This window comes from Manis javanica, chromosome 13 (assembly GCF_040802235.1).
Source record: "Manis javanica isolate MJ-LG chromosome 13, MJ_LKY, whole genome shotgun sequence".
Lineage (NCBI taxonomy): Eukaryota > Metazoa > Chordata > Mammalia > Pholidota > Manidae > Manis > Manis javanica.
In genome coordinates, this window is record NC_133168.1 from 36,095,770 (window position 1) to 36,120,552 (window position 24,783).

A 24,783-nucleotide genomic window follows, 5' to 3' on the forward strand; every position below is an offset into this window, starting at 1 on the left:
AACATCATCCACCACATTAACAAAAAGAAGGACAAAAACAACATGATCATCTCCATAGATGCTGAAAAGCATTTGACAAAATTCAACATCCATACATGATAAAAACTCTCAACAAAATGTGCATAAAGGACAAGTACCTCAACATAATAAAGGCCATATATGATAAACCCACAGCCAACATGATACTGAACAGCGAGAAGCTGAAAGCTTTTCCTCTGAGATCGGGAACAAGACAGGATGCCCACTATCCCCACTGTTATTCAACATAGTACTGGAGGTCCTAGCCATGGCAATCAGACAAAAGAAAGAAATACAAGGAATCCAGATTGGTAAAGAAGAGGTCAAACTGTCACTATTTGCAGATGACATGATATTGTACATAAAAAAACCCTAAAGACTCCACTATGAAACTAGTAGAACTAATATCGGAATTCAGCAAAGTTGCAGGATACAAAACTAACACACAGAAATCTGTGGCTTTCCTATACACTAACAATAAACCAATAGAAAGAGAAATCAGGAGGACAATTCCATTCACAATAGCATCAAAAAGAATAAAATACCTAGGAATAAACATAACCAAAGAAGTGAAAGACTTATACTCTGAAAACTACAAGTCACTCTTAAGAGAAATTAAAGGGGACACTTTCAAATGGAAATTCATCCCATGCTCGTGGCTAGGAGGAATTAATATTGTCAAAATTGCCATCCTGCCCAAGGCAATATACAGACTTGATGCAATCCCTATCAAACTACTAGCAACATTCTTCAATGAACTGGAACAAAGAATTCAAGAATTCATATGGAAACACCAAAGACCCCGAATAGCCAAAGCAATCCTGAAAAAGAAGAATAAAGTAGGGGGGATCTCACTCCCCAACTTCAAGCTCTACTATAAAGCCACAGTAAGCAAGATAATTTGGTACTGGCACAAGAACAGAGCCATAGACCAGTGTAACAGACTAGAGACTCCAGACATTAACCCAGACATGTATGGTCAATTAATATTTGATAAAGGAGCCATGGACACACAATGGCGAAATGACAGTCTCTTCAACAGATGGTGCTGGCAAAACTGGACAGCTAGATGTAGGAGAATGAAACTGGACCACTGTCTAACCCCATATACAAAAGTAAACTCAAAATGGATCAAATACCTGAATGTAGGTCATGAAACCATTAAACTCTTGGAAGAAAACATAGGCAAAAACCTATTAGACATAAACATGAGTGACCTTTTCTTGAACATATCTCCCCAGGCAAGGAAAACAACAGCAAAAATGAACAAGTGGGACTATATTAAGCTGAAAAGCTTCTGTACAGCAAAAGACACCATCAATAGAACAAAAGGAATCCTACAGCATGGGAGAATATATTTGTAAATGACAGATCCATTAAAGGCTTGACATCCAAAATATATAAAGAGCTCACATACCTCAACAAACAAAAAACAAATAACCCAATTAAAAAATGGGCAGAGGAAATGAACAGACAGTTCTCCAAAAAAGAAATACAGATGGCCATCAGATATGTGAAAAGATGCTCCACATCGCTAATTATAAGGGAAATGCAAATTAATACAATGAGGTATCACCTCACACCAGTAAGGATGGCTGCCATCCAAAAGACAAACAACAACAAATGCTGGCAAGGCTGTGGAGAAAGGGGAACCCTCCTACACTGCTGGTGGGAATGTAAATTAGTTCAACCATTGTGGAAAGCAGTATGGAGGTTCATCAAAATGCTCAAAACAGACTTACCATTTGACCCAGGAATTCCACTCCTAAGAATTTACCCTAAGAATGCAGCAATCAAGTTTGAGAAAGACAGATGCACTATTTACAATAGCCAAGAATTGGAAGCAATGTAAATGTCCATCGATAGATGAATGGATAAAGAAGATGTGGTACATATACACAATGGAATACTACTCAGCCATAAGAAAAGGCAAATCCTACCATTTGCAGCAACATGGATGGAGCTGGAGAGTATTATGCTCATTGAAATAAGCCAACAGAGAAAGAGAAATACCAAATTATTTCACTCATCTGTGGAGTATAAGAACAAAGGAAAAACTGAAGGAACAAAACAGCAGCGGAATCACAGATCCCAAGAATGGAGTAACAGGTACTAAAGGAATAGGGACTGGGTAGGATGGGTGGGTAGGGAGGGATAAGGAGGGGAAGAAGAAGGGGGATATTAAGATTAGCATGCATTATGGGGGAGTGGGAGAAAGGGGAGGGGCATACAACACAGAGAAGACAAGTAGTGATTCTACAACATTTTGCTATGCTGATGGACAGTGACTGTAAAGGGGTTTATAGGGAGGTCCTGGTATAGGGGAGAGCCTAGTAAACATAATATTCTTCATGTAAGTGTAGATTAATGATAAAAAAAAAAAAGAAAAAAGGAAGAAAGAAAAGGGGATTACTCCTTGATAGGATAAAACTAACTGTAAATCAAAGATTAATGCATGCTTTAAATATCCTTAATTTTGATCACTTAAAGGGTGTCAGATGATTGGCTATGGAGGTACACTTTTCTGATAATATTCCTTTCTCTTAAAAAAAAAAAAGCAGTTCCTGTGTGGTGACCTCCAATGAGTTCTACACAATGGTATAAAGTGCATATCAAAGTGTAGGCAAAGGGTCTGTTTGTATTTATACAGAGAATCAAAGCCTAATTTGGCTACCCAGAAAATGAACTAGGATATGATGTGGAGAAGAACTTTCAACATCAGCACTCTCTGGAAGACTCATACCAGAAGATGATCATCAAAAAACCTCCACAAAGATTCAGGCGCTGCTACAGCTGTAGCTGCATTCATCCCACTGGTTCCTGGACTTGCCATGGGAATGAAGAAGGAGATATCTAAGCGGGCCTGTGTATACAGTAAAACAACAAATTTGACTGGATCTATACTGTTGGAACTCAACCAAGAATTAGGAGAAATGCAAATTGTAGTGCTCCAAAATCTTACAACTACAGACTATCTACTCTTAAAAGAACATATGGGATGTGAACAGTTCCCAGGAATGGGTTGTTTTAATTTGTCTAATTTATCTCAGACTGTTCAGGTACAGTTGGACAATATCCATTATATCATAGACAAATTTTCACAAATGCCTAGGATGCCTAACTGGTTTTCTTGGTTTCACTGGAGATGGCTGGTAATTATAGATCTGCTTTGGTTATGTAACTCTATTCCTATTTTGTTAATGTGTGTGTGCAATTTAATTAGTAGTTTAAAACCTATACATGCTTATGTTACTCTACAAGAAGATATGTCAAAGAAATAACCAACCTTCCCATGTTTTCTTCCGTCTGCTACCTCTATAGCTTTTCTTCTTCCTTCCTAATTACAACCCTTAAATAGAATTCGTGCCTCATATCAAATTCACCGAGTATCATAAATCCTCCAAGTGGTAAAGATACCTCAAGACAAATTCTGGGCATAGAAGCCACAGGGCATAAATCTGCAAAGAAGTAAAAAGCTCACCTTTTCAAACAATATGGCTTCTCTCTCACTTACCAACTTTAAATTTCCCTGTATGGTCCTGGAAGATGACTGGTTAGCCAGAGACGTGTAAGATTCCTCAAGGGAGGAACAACCTAAGACAGGCACAGTCGCAGGGGGGCCATCAGGTGGGAAATCGCGGATCAACAGAGGTGAGGCTTAGAACCTCACCCCCCCTGTTTTGAGAGAAACCTTCTGCATCTGTGGATGTTTTATTGCCCTTGTCTAGCTTGGATTAACACAGTCTACAGGCACACACCTGATCATCTACAATTGCTCTCATACAACACTAAACTATGTTTTCTAACTTTATCTTGCATCTACCTACCACTTCAGCATTTTATTAAAAATAATAATAATAATAATAATAATAATATAAGGGAGAAATGTGGGATTCACATATAAATCAAGTATAAAAATCAAATATATTCATATTTGACCTGATTGTTTACAGTCCATAATGCGTGATCAAAACCGAAAGTTTCTGTGATGACTGCCCTTGTACTGTTCACCATGTAAGAACTTATTCACTATGTAAGAATTCGTTCACCATGTAAGAACTTGTTCGTTATGCTTCAGAAGATTGGATACTGAAGAGAACTAGGCTTGAGATGGATTAATGACTGTGCATTGAGCATTGACCCCCCTATACAGAATTTTATTGTTGTTAACAACCATTTGATCAATAAATATGAGAGATGCCCTCTCAAAAAAAAAGAATAAATATATAAAGAGATGGACATGCTGGTAAAGGTAGAGGGAGAGGAGTAGCTCAAGAGGGAGCAGAAGGACGAGGGGAGGGAGAAGTGCAGGCCATTTTGCCTGGGGGACACCTTGCTGCAGTCCTCATATTCCTGAATTTCTGGAGCCCTGTAGCCCATAGGTCATGACTGTTATCCTGTCTGTCATCCTGAGCCCATGAGACCACCTTAGGATCTGTTAACTGTGAAATGAATATTTCTTTGAGAAAACCTTTCAGAGTTCCCTAACATTGAGTTTTCATCAAGAATTAGCTCCTGCTGTGTGAATATTTAGGTACAAGTGGTCATAGTGTTCCCTGGGTGATTTTGGAACCCTTTGGGGAGGATGGTGAGCATGGGAACTGATGAGGTGCCAGTATGTTTACTCATTTCAGAAGGCACATTATATCCTAACAAGGACACAGGACATTTTGGTGGCGTAATTCTGTTTGAAAATACTGGCTTTGAAATACCAGAAGCAGATCTTCTTAGTGGGTGCGTTTTAAATCTCACTAGTCTCATATATGTAGGCTGTGAATAAATGTAAGGAAATTAACAGAGGCAATCACACCCACATATTTGGTCACAAATATTCACTTTCATTGTAGTTAACTAAAAGAGTCATCATTAGAATTTCACAGATCCCACTGAAATCCGGGGTCCAATTTCAGGCCACATCTTTCCTTTCTGTCTATGTGGGTGTCACAGGTTTTCCTTTAGGTATTTGTAGTAAACACCATTTCCTTAAGTAGAGATCATGGGCAAGTGAGACAACAGGGGGAAGGTGAGAAAGATTAAAAGTTACTTCTTTTTATCTGTGCTTAATTAGCTAATGATGAAGGAGTGAAAGTGAGGGTGAAATATAGAGGAAGTCATAGAGGTAATGTAAAGATACCATATGAAAAAGAGAAAGCACAGAGAATGATTCAAATAATGCATTTGTGTGACAAATGCCCTGTCATTTTGAATGAACCACAATCTTAGAAGTGAAACAAAAGCAATCTTTTTTGACTTTTACTTTTTCTGAATCTTACATATGAAAAAGAATTCATGCAGACAAGATTATCATGATCCCTACTTGAATAACAACATACATGACTTAAACACTGATGCTATAGATTTGAACATCTTGAGAATTTCCTCAAGTTGTAAATAAAATAATTTCTTTTACAGGAACCACGTGGGCTCAGCAATTACTAAGCCTGATTTATTTTGAAGAGCATCACAAAAGATTGGCATATGTGGAGACAATTGATCGAGTGCCCTTCCTTGAACACAATATTCCAGGAAGACACTTTGACAAAAAAAAAAATACCATCTCCTCGACTGTTCTGTAGTCACATTCCATACTACTTGGCTCCCAGAAGGCTGAAGAATAAAAAAGCCAAAGTAGGAAAGAGAGTATGCCTGCTGAATTATTGCTCTTTATGTTATTTCATTTCTCATTACACTGACTACATGTATCTCATTGTTAGATCATGTGGTATTTCACATACTGTAATTTTTAATAGCATTTGCATTCTTATTTTTAATATTTAATTTTTTTTCACTTTGTGATTTTTTTCATCATATAATAATACATATCATTTAAAAGTAAAGCATATACATACATTCATATATTTTATATTAATGAACATATTATAATAGCACATATAATACATATGTAATATATGTCTCTAAATTTAAATTAACTCTATCATACTAAGTATGCACATAAACTACTAGGAATTTCCTTCCCCTTTCCCTCTACAGCCTCCCTGCTTTCCTGGATACTCCCAGCTTATTTCCCATTCTTTATCAAAGCTCATCTTCCATGAAAACCAAAGCATCTTCAGAACCTGTCGGTGTTCTCTGCAGGATGATTCTCTGTCCCTCTCATTCATCCTCCCTGGATCAATCATTTCCATGTATTGAAAATTTCAGCTCTTCGTTAGTTATGTTACTCTCAATTTTAGCTCCCATCACTCATGGGATAATTTCAAAGTTCATGTGAATGGCCTTCCAGCAGGCCGAGACAAGGAGAGGCCAGCCAGGCACCAGGGCCCAAAGTCCAAGGAGGATCTCACTTTCAGAGTGGAGCAAATGCACAATGTTCCTCCTTCAGATTTGCCCACCTGGCCCTGCCCTGGCCTCCTTCTATTCCCAGTCCTGCCAACCTCAGTGTGAAATTCCCAACACCAGTGATCTCTCCTCCACCGACCTCAGCTCCCCTCTAACCCTCTTATAAACTACCAAATATTTATGACCCTCATTGCTTTCTTATTTCACATGTGTATATATTAATTTGTTATCTATTTATCTGACCTGAGTGTAAAACCATGAGAACTTAGAGGTTTGTTCAAGGCTGAGTTCACAGTACTGAAAACAGTGGCCCTCAAGTAGTGGATTTGAAGGAAGGACTCACCCATAACAGCACTAATTAAATCATAACTTTATGCACCTTGTTCAGAATGCTGCCTGTTCCTTTGTGGCATTCCCATTCCAGCCTGTGTCAGCATCATTCAGGATACATCCCCTCCAGTCTTCTGGCGAAGAGAGCCCTACTTCCTCACTGTATTTTAGCACTCTGCTCCCCTCTTTCTAAAGCCACTTGCTCCTTTTGTCTCTGTTATAATCAGCTGGGAAAACCTGTTACAACACAATTAGAATGCATTCCTACCTTGTTCAGAGCTCTATCTGAGTTACTAGGATAAAACATAAATACTTCAAATTTGTATCTGGCCTTCAAACTGATGGCCGAATTTCTCAAATTCTACTACTTTAAATATTTCGTATTCTTGGTTTACAAAGTAAATATGTGACACTTTCTTTCCTCTTTGGAAACCTCACCAATATTTTTTGCTTCCACTGGCCCTAGGTAATGACCTTCCATTCAGAAAGTTTACCCCCACTGTGTCCTCTTAGCACATTCTCTCCTTGAAAGAAAAAGTGCAGTGTGTAGACAGTGTCTCCTCCATTAGAGATCAGCCCCTCTGTTTATGGTCAGAGTCTGTTTTTGTCATTCCCAGTGTGCCCCTAATGAGAGTGATTTTGTATCCACTGGATATTTGAATTTGTCAGGTGCCTTTTTTGGTTGGGGTTGTAGTGGTACTGTGGATTTGGTGTGAGACGAGGCCATGGATGCTATTAAATATGTTACAATACACAGGGCATACTCACATCAGACAGTTAATTGTTCCAAATGCCAGTAGGGCCATTTTGGGAGCCTTGCTCCATCCTCAAAGATTTGGCAGGAGCAATAATTTCCTTTTTTCAATTCATCATCAATTTCTTCTTCTTTCCTGATAATTCACTTTGGCACATAAGGTGTCTTGTTATACTTTCTGAAAGGACAGAACACCTCTTTACCCATACCAATTTTTAGCTGCTGTTTTTCTGTTCTTTGACCTAATCTTAGTCCATTTGACTTCTGCCTCCAACTTTCATTTATGTCTCAAAGTCAATATCACATATTTATTATATTTTATAAGCCAAAAAATCAATTTTATGTCATCTTATTTGGCATATCCATGACATCAGACTTAGTTAATCTCTTTCTACTTCTATGTATATTTTCTTTTCCTATCTTAATATGTCAGGGTAGAACTATGGTAAATCTTTAACCATTTGAAAACATTGATATAATGAGTCACTGCAGGTCACACTTTCCTGGGCAGTGTAGGTCACTTAGTGATGAGAGGAGCACAGAAATACTAAGAATCTATCAGCTCATCTTCTCTCATGAGTGGTTGTCACCGGGCACTGCACTGGGAGGGCGCAGGTGGATGAAACTTTCTCTTTACCTGAACTGGATGTTTGCCAAGATGAGAAAGAACAGATATACAAGTGAATCCTCAATAGAGATACAAGGCCTGGGGTTACCTGAGTGAGCCTGAATGTTCTATACACACACAGAATAAGGATCTTAAACATGGGCTGGGAAGATGTTAATGATATTTTGTATTCCTGTAAGATTAGCTTGCTTATTGTTAAGGAATTATTTCTTCTAGTTGTTTATCATAAAGAATATTTTACATGTACCCTCTATTCCTTCCATTTAAAAAAAATACTTGACAAGTAACCTGTGTGAGCCAAGCAGTTGTTTTCCTCTATCAGTAAGGAAGATGTTAAGTGTACACTGAAGAATAAGAAAAACAGAACTTTAGATTTATTTGTGTATTGAAATGTGTTAGTGAGGTGGTCCAGATCTCATAGAATTTTATAGTTTTTGTAACATTGTCACCTGCATTAGCTGCTTATTGCAGGGGAAATGAATGATGTTGCTCTCTCCACCTGGAAAGTTAAGAAGACTTACATCCTGAGATGGGTCTTGAACAGTGACTGACTGTCAAGGCCAAGCTGGGAGGGAGAAGCATTGAGGGAATGAGAAACAGGAATACAAAGGTGACAGCTGAGCATGTACAACATGGTTGGGAGGTTGTCGATACTAACATTAGTGGGTCCCATCCAACTGAAGGGCCTTCAGGGGAAATGATGATGGAATGAAAGCAACACAAACAATGATACCCTCTTTTCCTGCAGATTATTTATGTGTACAGGAACTCTAAAGACGTTATGTGCTCATTCTTTCATTTTTCAAACATGATCAGAATATTGAAACCATCCACCAATATGGAGGAATTTATGAAACTCTTTTTGGAAGGAAAAGGTAACTGAGCTTATAAAACTAACAGTAAGTTCAGACCTATGGGAAGTTTTTAAAGTTAGTGAATTTTGCAGAGGTAAAGAAACTCGTGAAATTGAGTAGAATGGGATCAATGGAAAATTTATCAAGCTGTTTGTGGTGTTATCTTTGATAAAATTTCTACTCACTGTCACACAAACTCAGTATATTGTCAAGATCAAAAAGCCATACCACAAGTAAATATTAACGTTTGATCATGATAGGAGTGTGAACAGATTAGGAACTCAGAGGTTTCTGTTCTAGCTCAGCTGAGAATAAGGTTCCGTTTAGAGTACAGTATCATAGGGGTTTTGGCCGAACTTGCGCATGTGGTAACTGCCAAAGGCTTCTTTGGAACAAAGTTCTGTTCCGCAATGTGTTCTGAGGAGTCACTATGGCTGGTTGAGCAGGAGAGAGGCCTGCTGTGATAGAGATGATGGTCTGGCACAGGAGAAGCAAGCTTAGGCTGTGCACCACTGTGCAGAGCTGAAGGGAGTCCTTAGGGTGCCTACATATTATACTGAGGGGAGCAGCTCTATGTGCCTTTGGGGTCAGTGGGAGGAGTGGCTCAGAAAGGATTTGTTCCTATGAATGTTGTTGTATTTTTCCTTCCAAATCCAATTTTAGAATGCTTTTCTTTCTATATAAAGTGTCTTTAAAAATTCTCCTTTAATGCATGTTACAGTTTTCTGGTGACAGCTGGATGATTCTCCTGTTAATCATGTGGCTGGGGACAAACTGAACTCTATCAACAGAGTTCCTTTTCCTCCTGTTGTTACTAAACTTTCCTGCACCTTATAGGAAGGTGATAGCTTATTTGTTTTCCAATTCAATAAATTTATCTGTTCATTCTCTGTCTTCCCACAGTACCTGGAAGCCTTTGGTTTGACCATATCAAAGGTTGGTATGAGCACAAACATCACTTCAATATTCAGTTTATAATGTATGAGGACATGATAAAGGTGAGAAGAGATTATAGTTCAATTTTAACCTAAATTGTAACTGAGCCTGGCCTAATGAACTGATGATTTCATATCTAGAATTCTCAAGGCCAATATTGAACTAGAGATCCAAGATGTAGTGTTACATACACTTTTTTCTATGTCTTCTCCATATTCTATTTAACAAGTTTTCATTTCAATTTATGGACTTAAATTTGTTTTTAAAAAAACAATGTGTGTGTTAGTGATTTGTGGGTATATGCATGCCTTCATATGCTTGATTATTTTGAACCTGTATGTTTCTTTCTCAGTCATGCTCTATACATTCTATTTCGTGAATTATTCATCCTTTTGACACTCTGGTATTATTTTATCACACTGGGATGCATTTGTTGTGAAATCTAGTCTCATGTGCCCTATACTGAGTAATCCTGATAGGAGAATTTTAAATACAATGTCTGTGTCATTAAGAGGAATGCAGGTCCTAACAACAGTCAACCAGAAGCAGTTTGAAGAATAAGGATATCTGTTGTTTGTTGACTGAAATTGAGAGGCAGACTATCCTGAGGCTGGGAATGGCCCCTGAAAGGTGTTGTGACAATTCCAAGAATTTCTATTATCTTTTCTTATCATATTTCCTTTGGTATCAATCTTCCTCTCATAGTTGCAAGATGGTTGTCATGGCTCAGATCTCATGTCCTGTGAGTACAGCATGGACAGCACCCACAGTGGAAATAGACAGAACAGGAACATATAGGACTTTTTCCCTTGCTCTGTTGCCGGCTTTATCCCAGGAGGAAATTCAATCTCAGAAGCCTCTGTGTGACTTAGTCTTTCTGTTTCAATGCCAAAAGTACATCAGTCACCAGTCTAGATTAATCTTTGTAAAGAAGAGCAGTAGTGCCATGAAGATCTGCTCAAACCGGACCATACCTGTAACTGCTGCCAGGACAGCATCAGGGGTCTTTTAGCAAGAAAGGAGAGGATAAGCAGAAACGAAGGCAAAGACTACTGGCTGCCACCTCCTGAATGTTCATGCCCAACTTTGGTCAAAATCTCCCCCTAGGTCATGATGGAAACCTAGACTCTCTGGCCGAGTCTATATCAGCTACCAAGAGAGATTCAAGTACATGGCTGTCTTTGCCACCCTCCTCACAATAGGACTTCCTCCAGTGCCTCCAGCCACTTGTAACCTTCCTTCCAAGGCGTGTTCCCAGCTACTTGCAGGGAAACTGAATGTCTAACTTTCTGTGAACTGACATCTCACACATTCCATGCAACCATACTATTGTATATACTGACCCCTTAGTCTATATATTTCCAACTTTGCCTCCCTAGGAAAACCTGTTTCCATTTAAGACCTAGAACACATTTCTCTTGCTCCTTGAAACTTTCACTGATATTGGTTGCACACTCACTCTCTCCCCGTGTGTTGGTATACTCAGTGCCAGCTCTGATTCCATTGCTATCCCTGTATTTACCTGCACCATCACCTAGGGTCATGTCTGATATACAGTAGCGACTCTCATGAGGTTTACCTGTTGAACAAAGATCAAATGAAATGTGAGTTATCTAGAAATAAACCATAATTAGGGCAAAGCACTTGACAAAGGAAAGCTTAATTTACCAAGAGAGAATAATGAAGTCCCTTCTCACTGTGTAATTTCTCATTTATAACCAGCCTTACCAACTACATTTTTCATTCTGTGATGTTATTTAATTTTCTCACTTGTGTAATGCTTTTTTTGTTATGATTGGCTTAATGTATCAGTCTCTATTTTACCTCAGGATCTGAGAAGTTCTATTTTAAAAGTCTGTAAATTTCTGGGGAAAGAATTGAATAAAGAAGACATGGATGCTGTTATGAGTCAGGTCATGTTTGAAAACATGAAGTCTGACCCATGTGCAAATTATGAAAATGTGCTCAACAGGCGACCTGAAATTAGAAGAACAGATGGCCATTTCCTTTGCAAAGGTGAAGTTCAGCATCAAACTTTTATGTTTTGTCATGCAAATCATCCAAAGTGCAGCTTCTGGACTTCTTGCCAGAGTTTCACAAAATGGAGCACTCCTTGTCCCCTTCTTTCCTCCACACAGTTGATTTTTCTGGTTTTTGCACCACCCTCTCAATGATCCTATATTTTTTGGTCCCTGAAGGTATCTTAGGTGTAACCTACAATCACAAGGTCTTTACATGTCCCCTAAAAGTCTACCAGTGCCTAGCACAGTGCTGGCAACAAAATGGATGTTCATTCATTTTTAGACTCTTTCCCTTCATTAACATGGCCACAGTTATGATGATAAGTGAATGATGGGTCTGTTGGCCCTCACTGGCTGCTTTTATATCTCCACAAGTTTTTCTAAACATCCTTCAGGTGCGAATTAACAGCACACACTTGCTATTCTTTGTTATGAAGAGTGACCATTGTGTATCCGATATCAAATCAGGATCTCATATTACAACAACGTAGAGGTTTATCTCTTTTATCTGGCCTTATGGTAAGTGATATTTTAGATTGAATTAAATCATTTACAACTGATAAGAGTTGAACATATTGAATTATTTTCATTCCATACAATCTTTCCACATTATACCTCATGATATATTACCTGAGGATGAGTTTATTGTGTAATATAGAATTACAGGTACAGATTTTCCCTTTATTATAGAGTTATATGTCTCTATGTCAACTAGCATTAAATACTGTCTTTTTCTTTAAAAGATTTTTTTGTAACCCTTCATGTCTTAGGTATCTTCCCCATTCTCTTAAACAAACTGAAGCAGTGGTAACAGGGAGCCGACCTGAAGAGTAGGTGCTCTCTTTCCCTGTAGCCCAGCACAGACTCTTGTGTTCTGGATGCCAAGACCATTGTCATCTGTCATTACTGCTGTACTTGCATTTGGATTTTCTTTAAAAAGAAAACTTTCTGTGCACCTATATCTTTAACAGGCCTGAACAAGAGAGACTGAATTGGCAAATAAGGAAAATCTGAGTGAGCAAACTATCTTTGTAGAAGTGAAGCAGATTCCCATGTATTTACTATGAAGATAGATGCACACACACTTTGCTCATTGAAGTTAGCTACTTGAATGTCATTTTCTTTGGTATGACCACAGCTGCATTAAGATTTCTTAGAGTTTTTAGTTTATTTTGTGTTTTATTATTTTCATTCCATTCAGTGTATTTTAGAGGTCAGTGTGTCTTCTCTTGCCTCTCCTTCTCTCAGCTTCTATTTGTTATCTCACTTTGAATGTCTGTAAATTGAGTACAAGACTGTGTCATACCTAAGTTGAGTTAATATGAAGTAATTTAAGCCCTGCCTTTATAAACCCTAAGACTTTTGGCTATATTTTCACATCTCTCAGAACATCTATGTACTCATCAGGAAATATTAATTCAGTGATATTTGATGTAGGATTTTTATAAGACTTCTGTAAAATACAATAAGCAGTGCTAGAGTGGAATTAAAGAGTGATTAAGCTGCAGTGATTTCTTTTTTTTTCCAGGTGGCTGACAGCTTAGGAAGTGGAATAATTACATAAAGTTATAGTATAATTATAATGACAAGTTTGTTTAGCAGTTTTCCATAATGTGAGAGAGTGAAGACAGGGCCATGGGCAGGAGGAACTGGGAAGTTAGAGGGGAGAGAAAAATAAAAGTGTGAAAAATCATGTTTCCCCCAGTGCTAAGGTCCCACACCAGCACCCCCAGCCCAGACACTTCACTGATGCAATTGTTTTGTATCCCCCCCAGGTACCATTGGAGACTGGAAAAATCACATGACTGTTGCCCAGAATGAAAGATTTGACAAGATTTTCCAAAGGGAGATGAAGGACTTACCCTTGAAGTTCATCTGGGATATAAATAAAGAATAGAAGCTTAAGCTAACCCAAATATTTTAAGAACACACATTCAGAAAGAAACATTTAATGATGCACTTTAATCTTTGACTATTCTTTAATCTCAACTAAAAACCTTAATGATAAAAGTATACTAATGTAATTCTATATCCTTTAGCATATGTGGCCTGTTTTCCAATTCATGGGTTCATCAATTTCTGATGAAGAGAGGATTCTCCTTATTGTGTTAGTATAGAATTATACTAAATATAGTAAAATATACTGAAATATATTTATAATAAAAGAATTTATACTAAATTATACTAAAACAAAAGGAAAATTTTATTTTACTTTGGGTGATTCCTCACTTCTTGAGTAAAAGAAGAATTCATAACATGATTAATTTACTATCATAATGGAAGGTTTGACTATTGTAAAATACTCCTAATTGTCTTTTTTTCATGTTAAAGAGCTTAATATTCATATAACCATATAAGTGAAACCTTGATTTTAACTCTTTTAGGCTTTATGTTTAACATAGGAAGGTTGCCACCCCAAATATTTTCATGTAGTCATATAACATATACTCAATTGATCAAGATAATATACTTATGTTGTAAAAAGTAATTTTTTAGAAATAGATAAAAAGTGACTCAAATTGTCTATTGGGTCCAAAATGTCAGTAGGGTGCTTTAGGAACCTTGTTCTTTCCTCAAAGATTTGGCATGAGCAATAATTTCCTCTTTTTCAATTCCTCATCAGTTTCTTGTTTCCTGATCACTCTCTTTGGCACATAATCAAGTTGTCATGTAACACGTTTTAAAGGAGACCGAACTCTTCTTTCTCCGTATTGATATTAAGCTGCTGTTTTTCTTTTCTTTGAGCTAAATTTATGCAATTTGTCTCTGCCTCCAAGTTTCACTGATGCCTGAAAGTCAATATCACATATCTATTATATTTTATAAACAAAGGAATTAATTTTGTATCATCTTATTTGGCCTATTCCTGTCATCTAATATAGTTGACATCTTTCTCTTCTTTACATATTTTCTTTACCTACCACTGTCACTTTGACATAAACCAACAAATGTAAGACAGGAATTAATTCCCAAAACATAGTTAGAAACAGGAAGAATCATAGTAAGGGACTGAAAGTGACTTATTTCCTTTATGTATCACCTTTTGGAGGAGTACTATTTTTTTATAGAAATATCAACCATCATTAATATTTGTTAGACAATATCCACCATTTTGTTGACATCAGACAAGTGCCATGGCTTCAAGACTCTTTCCTGGGCAATATGGATCACTGAGGGATGGATGAAAGCAGCTCCAAAATACAAAGAATCCATCAACCCCTGTCTCAACATGTAAGGTTGTCTCCGGGCACTGCACAGGGAGGGGGCAGGGGGATGAAACCTTCTCTTCACCTAAACTGAATATTCCCCAAAATTAGAACAGATTTACATTCTCAATAGAGATACAAGGTCTCGTGTTTACCAAATTATCTTAAATGTTCTGTACACACACAGAATAAGTGAGTTAGAAATATGGGCTGGGGAAGATATTAATGGTAATTTGTGTTCCTGTAAGATTAGCTTGTTTACTTGGGAAGTTTTTCAGCTTAGTGAATTTGGCAGAGGGAAAGAGCCTCGTGAAATAGAGTATAATGGGTTCAGTGGACAATATATCATGTCCTCAGTGGGGTTATATTGCATGACCACGTCATGCTATTCATACAAATTCTACTCACTGTCATCCAAACTCTGGATATTGTCAGGATCACAAGTCATATTTCAAGGGGATATTTACATTTTACCATGAAAGGAGTGTGAACCAAATAGCACTTCAGGATCACACAGATTTTTTGTTCTAGCTCTACTGAGAAGAGAGCTCAGTTTAGATCACAGTAGGTTTGGAACTTTGGCAGTTCATAGTGCATATGGCCACTTCCAGAGGCTTCTATGGGATAAAGTACTGTTCCTCATTGTTCTGAAGAGTCAGTGTGGTTGGTTGAGCAGGAGCAAGGCCTACTGAGATAGAGATGATGGTCTGGCACAGGAGAGGTAAGCTTAGGTTCTGCACCCCTGTGCAGAGCTGAAGGGACTCATCAGGAGCCTCCATGGTCTACTGAGGGGAGCAGATCTATGTGTCTTTGGGGTCAGTAAGAGGATTTGTTCAGAGAGGATTTGATCCTATGACTGTTCTTTGTTTTCTGTCTTTCCTAATCCTACTTTAAAATGTTTTTCTGGGGGGTAAAAGATGGCAGCATGAAAATTGAGGCAGAAATTTCCTTCCCAAAACAGCAGATACAACAAATCGTAAAAGGGTGACCAGAAAGAAGATTGCAACAGCTGGCCTATGTCTGGGGAAAGAGGAGATCTCATGGGAAAGGATAAAGAAGTAAAGCTGTGATCCTGAGGGATCCAAGCCCCCCCTCAACCCAGCTTAATGGTGGGAAGAATAGAAACAGATCAGGGAGAGTGTAGAATTCCAGGACTGCTTAATACCCAGATCTGGAGATCTACACCAGGAGCATGACATGACATTGCATGCTGCTCTGGAGATTAGAGGGAACGGAAAGCAAAGATGGGTAGAATACTCAGAGAGAATGAGATTCTAGCCACTGTGGAGCACAGATACCCACAACTGGGCACTCTGGGACAAAAGAAACGTGGGCTCTTTGAAAGACTTCCCAACAGACTGGAGCCAAGATGGCGGCATGAATAGGACAGGTGAATCTCCTCCCAAAAACATATATATTTTGGAAAACACAACAAATACAACTATAACTAAAAGAGGGACCAGAAGACACAGGACAACAGCCAGACTACATCCACACCTGCGAGAACCCAGCACCTGTTGAAAGGGGTAAGACACAAGCCACAGCCCAGCGGGACCTGAGGCCCCTCACCCCAGTTCCCAGCGGGAGGAGAGGACTCAGAGCGGGGAGGGAGAGGGAGCCCAGGACTGCTAAACACCCAGCCCAAGCCATCTGCACCAGAGTGCACACAGAGGGTATGCATGGGGTCCTGGATCCTAGGGAAACTGGACAGTAAGACTTTTGAATGGGTCCTGAAGCCGGCACCCTTGTGACAAAGAAAAGCGAGTGCTTTTTGAAAGTCTTAAAGGGACACAGACCCCACCACTGGATGGAAGCATCCTGGGTCACAGACCAGCCCCTGGAAATTCCAGGGAACTCCAGGCACACTAAATCCCTGGGAAACAGCTCTGAGACCCCTCATGGAGGTAAACAGCCAAACAGCCCCCCGTCCATTACCCCTCTGGGGTCCCACCATAAAAGAGCAGCAGCCTGAGGCTGGCCATGCCCACAGCAAGGGAGCATCCTCCATACTGGCTGGGCAATATACAGAGACCCAGTCCACACACAATTGCCCAACACAAGCCACTAGGGTTCTCAGTTGTCCCAGCAAAGAAAGGACAGGACCAAGTGGAAAGTCTTGGCTCTCCCAGGTGACAGACGAGTCAGTAGATCACCATTGCAACTATCCACATGAAAAGGCAAAAAAGTTTGATCCAGACAAGACTAATCCAGACAGCTCCAACATCTTCCCCTGAGAAGGAACCTGGGGAGATAGATTTAACCAGTCTCCCTGAAAAAGAATTCAAAACAAAAGTCATAACCATGCTGATGGACTTGCAGAGACATATGCAAGAACTAAGGAAGGAGAATACAGAACTAAAACAAGCTCTGGAGGGACTTCAAAACAGAATGGACGAGATGCAAGAGACCATTAATGGACTAGAAAACAGAGAACAGGAATGCAGAGAAGCTGATGCAGAGAGAGATAAAAGGATCTCCAGGAATGAAAGAATTTTAAGAGAAATGTGTGACCAATTGAAATGGAACAATATCCGCATTATAGGGGTACCAGAAGAAGAAGAGAGAGAAAAAGGGATAGAAAGTGTCTTTGAAGAAATAATTGCTGAAAACTTCCCCAAACTAGGAGAGGAAATGGCCGCTCAGACCACAGAGATACACAGAACTCCCATGACAAGGGATCCAAGGAGGGCAACACCAAGACACATAATAATTAAAATGGCAAAGATCAAAGGCAAGGACAAAGTATTAAAGGAAGCCAGAGAGAAAAAAAAAAGGTCACCTACAAAGGAAAACTCATCAGGCTATCATCAGACTTCTCAACAGAAACCCTACAGGCCAGAAGAGAATGGCATGATATACTTAACGCAATGAAACAGAAGGGCCTTGAACCAAGAATACTGTAACCAGCATGATTATCATTTAAATATGAAGGAGGGATTAAACAATTCCCAGACAAGCAAAAGTTGAGGGAAGTTGCCTCCCACAAACCACCTCTACAGGGCATCTTACAGGGACTGCTCTAGATGGGAGCACACCTAAAAAGAGCACAGAACAAAACACCCAACATATGAAGAAGGGAGGAGGAGGAATAAGAAGGGTGAGAAATAAAGAATCATCAGACTGTGTTTATAATAGCTCAATAAGCAAGTTAAGTTAGACATTAAGATAGTAAAGAAGCTAACCTTGAACCTTTGGTAACAACAAACTTAAAGCTTGCAATGGCAATAAGTACATACCTTTCAATAATCACCCTAAATGTAAATGGAGAGAATGCATCAATCAAAACACACGGAGTAATAGAATGGATAAAAAAGCAAGACCCATCCATATGCTGCTTACAAGAGACTCACCTCAAACCCAAAGACATGCACAGACTTAAAGTCAAGGGATGGAAAAAGATATTTCATGCAAACAAAAGAGAGAAAAAACCAGGTGTTGCAATACTATTATCAGACAAAATAGACTTCAAAATAAAGAAAGTAACAAAAATTAAAGAAGGACATTACATAATGGTAAAGGGCTCAGTCAAACAAGAGGATATAACCATTATAAATATATATGCACCCAATAAAGGTGCACCAACATATGTTAAACAAATACTAACAGAATTAAAGGAGGAAATAGAATGCAATGCATTCATTTTGGGAGGCTTCAACACACAATTCACTCTAAAGGACAGATTCACCAGACAGAAAATAAGTAAGGACACAGAGGCACTGAACAACACACTGGAACAGATGGACCTAATAGACATCTACAGAACTTTACATCCAAAAGCAACAGGATACATATTCTTCTCAAGTGCACATGGAACATTCTCCAGAATAGACCACATATTAGGCCACAAAAAGAGCCTCAGTAAATCCAAAAGATTAAAATCCTACCAACCAACTTTTCAGACCATAAAGGCATAACACTAGAAATAAACTGTACAAAGAAAGCAAAAAGGCTCCCAAACACATGGAGGCTTAAAAACACGCTCCTAAATAATCAATGGATGAATGACCAAATCAAAATGGAGATCCAGCAATATATGAAAACAAATGACAACAACAACACAAAGCCCCAACTACTATGGGATACAGCAAAATCAGTCTTAAGAGGAAAGTGTATAGCAATCCAGGCATATTTAAAGAAGGAAGAACAATCCCAAATGAATGGTCTGATATCACAATTATTGAAATTGGAAAAAGAAGAACAAATGAGGCCTAAGGTCAGCAAAAGGTGGGACATAATAAAGATCAGGGAAGAAATAAATAAAATTGAGAAGAATAAAACAATAGCAAAAATCAATTAAACTAAGAGCTGGTTCTTCGAGAAAATAAACAAAATAGTTAAGCCTCTAGCCAGACTTATTAGAGGAAAAGAGAGTCAACACACATCAACAGAATCAGAAAGGAGAAAGGAAAAATCACGACGGACCCCACAGAAATACATAGAATTATTAGTGAGTACTATGAAAACCTATATGCTAACAAGCTTGGATACCTACAAGAAATGGACAACTTCCTAGAAAAATACAACCTTCCAAGACTGACACAGAAAGAAACAGAAAATCTAAACAGTCCAACGACCAGCAACACAATTGAAGTGGTAAACAAAAACTACCAAAGAGCAAAACTCCCGGGCCTATGGATTCACCTCGGAAATTTTTTCAGACATACAGAGAAGACATAATACCCATTCACCTTAAAGTTTTTCAAAAAATAGAAGAGGAGGGAATACTCCCAAACTCATTCTATGAAGCCAACATCACCCTAATACCAAAACCAGGCAAAGACCCCACCAAAAAAGAAAAAAACAGACCAATATCCCTGATGTACGTAGATGCAAAAATACTCAACAAAGTTTTAGCAAACTGAATTCAAAATACATCAAAAGGATCATACACCATGACCAAGTGGGATTCATTCCAGGGATGCAAGGATGGTACAACATTCAAAAATCCATCAACATCATCCACCACATCAACAAAAAGAAAGACAAAAACCATATGATCATCTCCATAGATGCTGAAAAAGCATTTGATAAAATTCAACATCCATTCATGATAAAAGCTCTCAACAAAATTGGCATAGAGGGCAAGTACCTCAACATAATAAAGGCCATACATGGTAAACCGACAGCCAACATCATACTGAACAGCGAGAAGCTGAAAGTTTTTCCTCTGAGATCGGGAACAAGACAGGGATGCCCACTATCCCCACTGTTACTCAACATAGTACTGGAGGTCCTAGCCACGGCAATTAGACAAAACAAAGAAATACAAGGAATCCAGAATTGTAAAAAAGAAGTTAAACTGTCACTATTTGCAGATGACATGATACTGTACATAAAAAAACCCTAAAGACTCCACTGCAAAACTACTAGAGCTAATATTGGAATTCTGCAAAGTTGCAGGATACAAAATTAACACACAGAAATCTGTGGTTTTCCTATACATTAACAATAAACTAATAGAAAGAGAAATCAGGAAGAGAATTCCATTCACAATAGCATCAAAAAGAATAAAATACCTAGGAATAAACTTAACCAAAGAAGTGAAGGACTTATACTCTGAAAACTACAAGTCACTCTTAAGAGAAATTAAAGGGGACACTAACAAATGGAAACTCATCCCATGATCCTGGCTAGGAAGAATTAATATTGTCAAAATGGCCATCCTGCCCAAAGCAATATACAGATTTGATGCAATCCCTATCAAACTACCAACAGCATTCTTCAATGAACTGGAACAAGTAGTTCAAAAATTCATATGGAAACACCAAAGACCCCGAATAGCTAAAGCAATCCTGACAAGGAAGAATAAAGTGGGGGAGATCTCACTCCCCAACTTCAAGCTCTACTACAAAGTCACAGTAATCAAGATAATTTGGTACTGGCACAAGAACAGAGCCACAGACCAATGGAACAGAATAGAGACTCCAAACATTAACCCAAACCTATATGGTCAACTAATATTCGATAAAGGGGCGGACATACAATGGGGAAATGACAGTCTCTTCAACAGATGGTGCTGGAAAAACTGGACAGCTACATGTAAGAGAATGAAATTGGATCACTTTCTAACCCCATACACAAAAGTAAATTCCAAATGGATCAAAGACCTTAATGTAAGTCATGAAACCATAAAACTCTTAGAAAAAACACAGGCAAAAATCTCTTAGACATAAACATGAGTGACCTCTTCTTGAACACATCTCCCTGGGTAAGGAAAACAGTAGCAAAAATGAACAAGTGGGACTATATTAAGCTGAAAAGCTTCTGGACAGCAAAAGACACCATCAATAGAACAAAAATGTACCCTACAGTATGGGACAATATATTTGTAAATGATAGATCCGATAAAGGCTTGATGTCCAAAATATTTAAAGAGCTCACCCACCTCAACAAACAAAAAACAAATAATCCAATTAAAAAATGGGCAGAGGAACTGAACAGACAGTTCTCCTAAAAGAAATACAGATGGCCAACAGACACATGAAAAGTTGCTCCACATTGCTAATTATCAGAGAAATGCAAATTAAAACAACAATGAGGTATCACCTCACACCAGTAAGGATGGCTGCCTTCCAAAAGACAAACAACAACAAATGTTGGCGAGGTTGTGGAGAAAGGGGAACCCTCCTACACTGCTTGTGGGAATGTAAATTAGTTCAACCATTGTGGAAAGCAGTATGGAGGTTTCTCAAAATGCTCAAAATAGAAATACCATTTGACCCAGGAATTCCACTTCTCAGAATTTACCCCAAGAATGCAGCACTCCAGTTTGAAAAAGACAGATGGACCCCTATGTTTATCACTGCACTATTTACAATAGCCAAAATATGGAAGCAACCTACATGTCCATCAGTAGATGAATGGATAAAGAAGATGTGGTACATATACACAATGGAATATTACTCACGTATGAGAAAAAAACAGATCCTACCATTTGCAACAACATAGATGGAGCTAGAAGGTACTATGCTCAGTGAAATAAGCCAGGCAGAGAAAGACAAGTACCAAATGATTTCACTCATATGTGGAGTATAAGAACAAAAGAAAACTGAATGAACAAAACAGCAGCAGAATCACAGATCCCAAGAATGGCTAATAGTTACCAAAGGGAAAGGGACTAGGGAGGACGGGTGGGAAGGGAGGGATAAGGGTGGGAAAAAAAGAAAGGGGGCATTGCGATTAGCATGTATTGTGTTGTGGGGGGCACGGGGAGGGCTGTGCAACACAGAGAAGACAAGTAGTGATTTTACAGCATCTTACTATGTTGATGGGCAGTGACTGTGAACGGGGATGTGGGGGGTCTTGGTGAAGGGGGAGCCTAGTAAACATAATGTCCTTCATGTAATTGTGGATTAATGATACCAAAATAAAATTTAAAAAAAAGAGAAAGATTTCCCAACAGTGAGAGGCTACTAAAGGGGCAAGAATTATGGAGAGCTTGCTGCTCATGAGAATGAACAAGTGGACAAAATTGTCCCAGCACACTCAGCCTGGTAGGTTTGGAACTTTCTGGAAATTCAGGTGCTTCATACCCCTGGTTAGCAAAACAACCCCTAGGCCTCCCACTGTGATATGCAGGCTCCCACTCCTTCCTCCACCTGGCACCTGCTCACTAACCTCCTGCCCCTGCCATCATGCAATGGAAAGCTGTTGGGGAGAACAGGCATGAAGGGAGGGAGAAGAGGATTATGGAAGTCCTATGATTAGCACACAAACTGTAGTGGGGTGGGGTACAGTAAAGGCAGTATAGCCCAGAGAAGACAAGTAGTGTCTCTATAGCATGCTGTTATGCTGATAGTCAGTGACTGTAATGGGATATGTGAGGGAAACTTAATAATAGAGGGGAATCTAATAACCACAATGTTGCTCATGTGAAACCTTCAAAAGATTACACATCAATTATAACTTAATAAAAAAAGAGGACCTAAGTGTTTAAAAAGATAAAAATAAAATAAGATAAAATGCTTTTCTGTTTACATAAAACATGTTTCCAAGAAAAAGAAATTCTCCTTTAAAGCATGTAGTAGTTTTCTTGTGCCAGCAGTATGATTCTCCTGTTAACTCACTTGGACTCAACTTGGATTCAACAGTCCAAGCAGGTTTATTGCTGAACCTGAGAGGGACACCTCTGTCCTGGCCAGCATGTGACAGGTAAAAAACTGGACTCTAACAACAAGTTCCTTTTCCTTCAAAACATTACTGCACCTAACAAGAAGTATATAGCTTATTTCTCAGCCTGTTCAATGTATTTACCTAAATCCTTCTCTATATTCCCACAGCAACTAGAAGCCTTTGGTTTGACCATATCAGAGGTTGGTATGAGCACAAAAGTCACTTGAACATTCAGTTCATAATGTATGAGGACATGATAAAGGTGAGAAGAAATTATATTTCTGATTTAACCCAAGTGATAACTCAGCCTGGCCTAATGAATTGATGATTCATGTCCAGAATTCTCAAATGACAGTATGGAATTAGAGATCCAACAGGCATTGTTACAGGACACTTTTTTCTATGTCATCTCCATATTTTATTTACCAGGTTTTAATTTACAGTTATGGGCATAGATTTCCTATCAAGAAATGATACGTGTGTGAGGGATTTCTGGATATATGCGGACCTTCACATGCTTGATTATTTTGAACCAGAATATTGCTCTTTCAGTCATGTTTTATTCATTCTATTTTCTGCATTATTCATTCTTTTAATGTTCTAAATTTAGTTTATCACACGTGGATACATTTGTTGTGATATTTAATCTTGTGTGCCTTATGTTGGGTAAGCCTGAAAGGAGAATTTAAAATAAAATGTCTGTTTTTCATTAGGAAAAATGCAGCTCCTAATAACACTCATTATAAGTCATTTATAAGTGTTTTGAAGCATATATCTTTTTTTATGCACAAAGATGTTTATTATAATAGCATTACTGATAATGGAATATAGCCATCAATAGGGAACAAGTTACATAGATTATGGAACATACAAGTCATGGAATACTAAGCAATCATTAAAATATAGTGCGGTATTTCTATATATGCTTATATTATTTTTTATTTTATTTTTTAACTTTTATTTTGGTATCGTTAATGTACAGTTACTTGAACAACATTATGGTTACTGGACTCCCCCTATTATCAAGTCCCCCTCACATACCCCATTAGTCACTGTCCATCAGCATAGTAAGATGCTATAGAATCATTAGTTGTCTTCATTGTATATATTGCTTTTCCCACGTGCTTTGATCTTCATTTTGTGACATACTGAGAATTCTTTGGAAGTGTTTATTTTCTTTTCTTGTTTAGGAAGCCATATGGAATATTTTCACTTATTTGCCTTGTGTGATTGTATTGTATTCTTTCTTTATAGCCTCAAGTATTTTCTTTGCTAAAACTGCCATGTTGTCAGAGTTCTTTCTATTTAGACTGTCATTTCCATAACTCATTCCAGAATAAGTGATCAATGTGAAACATATATCTTTTATTTGCGTACTGAAATTGTGAGGCAGGCTGTCCTGAGGCTGGGTATGGCAGCTAAAAGATGGCATAAAAGTTCCAAGAATTTTCTCTTTTCTTTTTTATCATATTTGCTGTAACATCGATCCTTCTCTCATAGTTGCAAGGTGGTTGTCATGACACCAGTCTCATGTCCTATGAAGACAGACAAGATAGACCACACCCAAAGTGGAAAAGTAGAAAGAACAGGAAAATAAAGGAAATTTTCCCTTGCTATGCTGCCA

General features: G+C 38.4%; 1 pseudogene; it reads left to right on the plus strand.

Annotated features, from left to right (window-relative positions):
• Positions 1–13,738, plus strand: part of LOC108405968 (amine sulfotransferase-like) — a 30,446-nt pseudogene extending 16,708 nt beyond the window's left edge.
• The last annotated feature ends 11,045 nt before the right edge of the window (positions 13,739–24,783 follow it).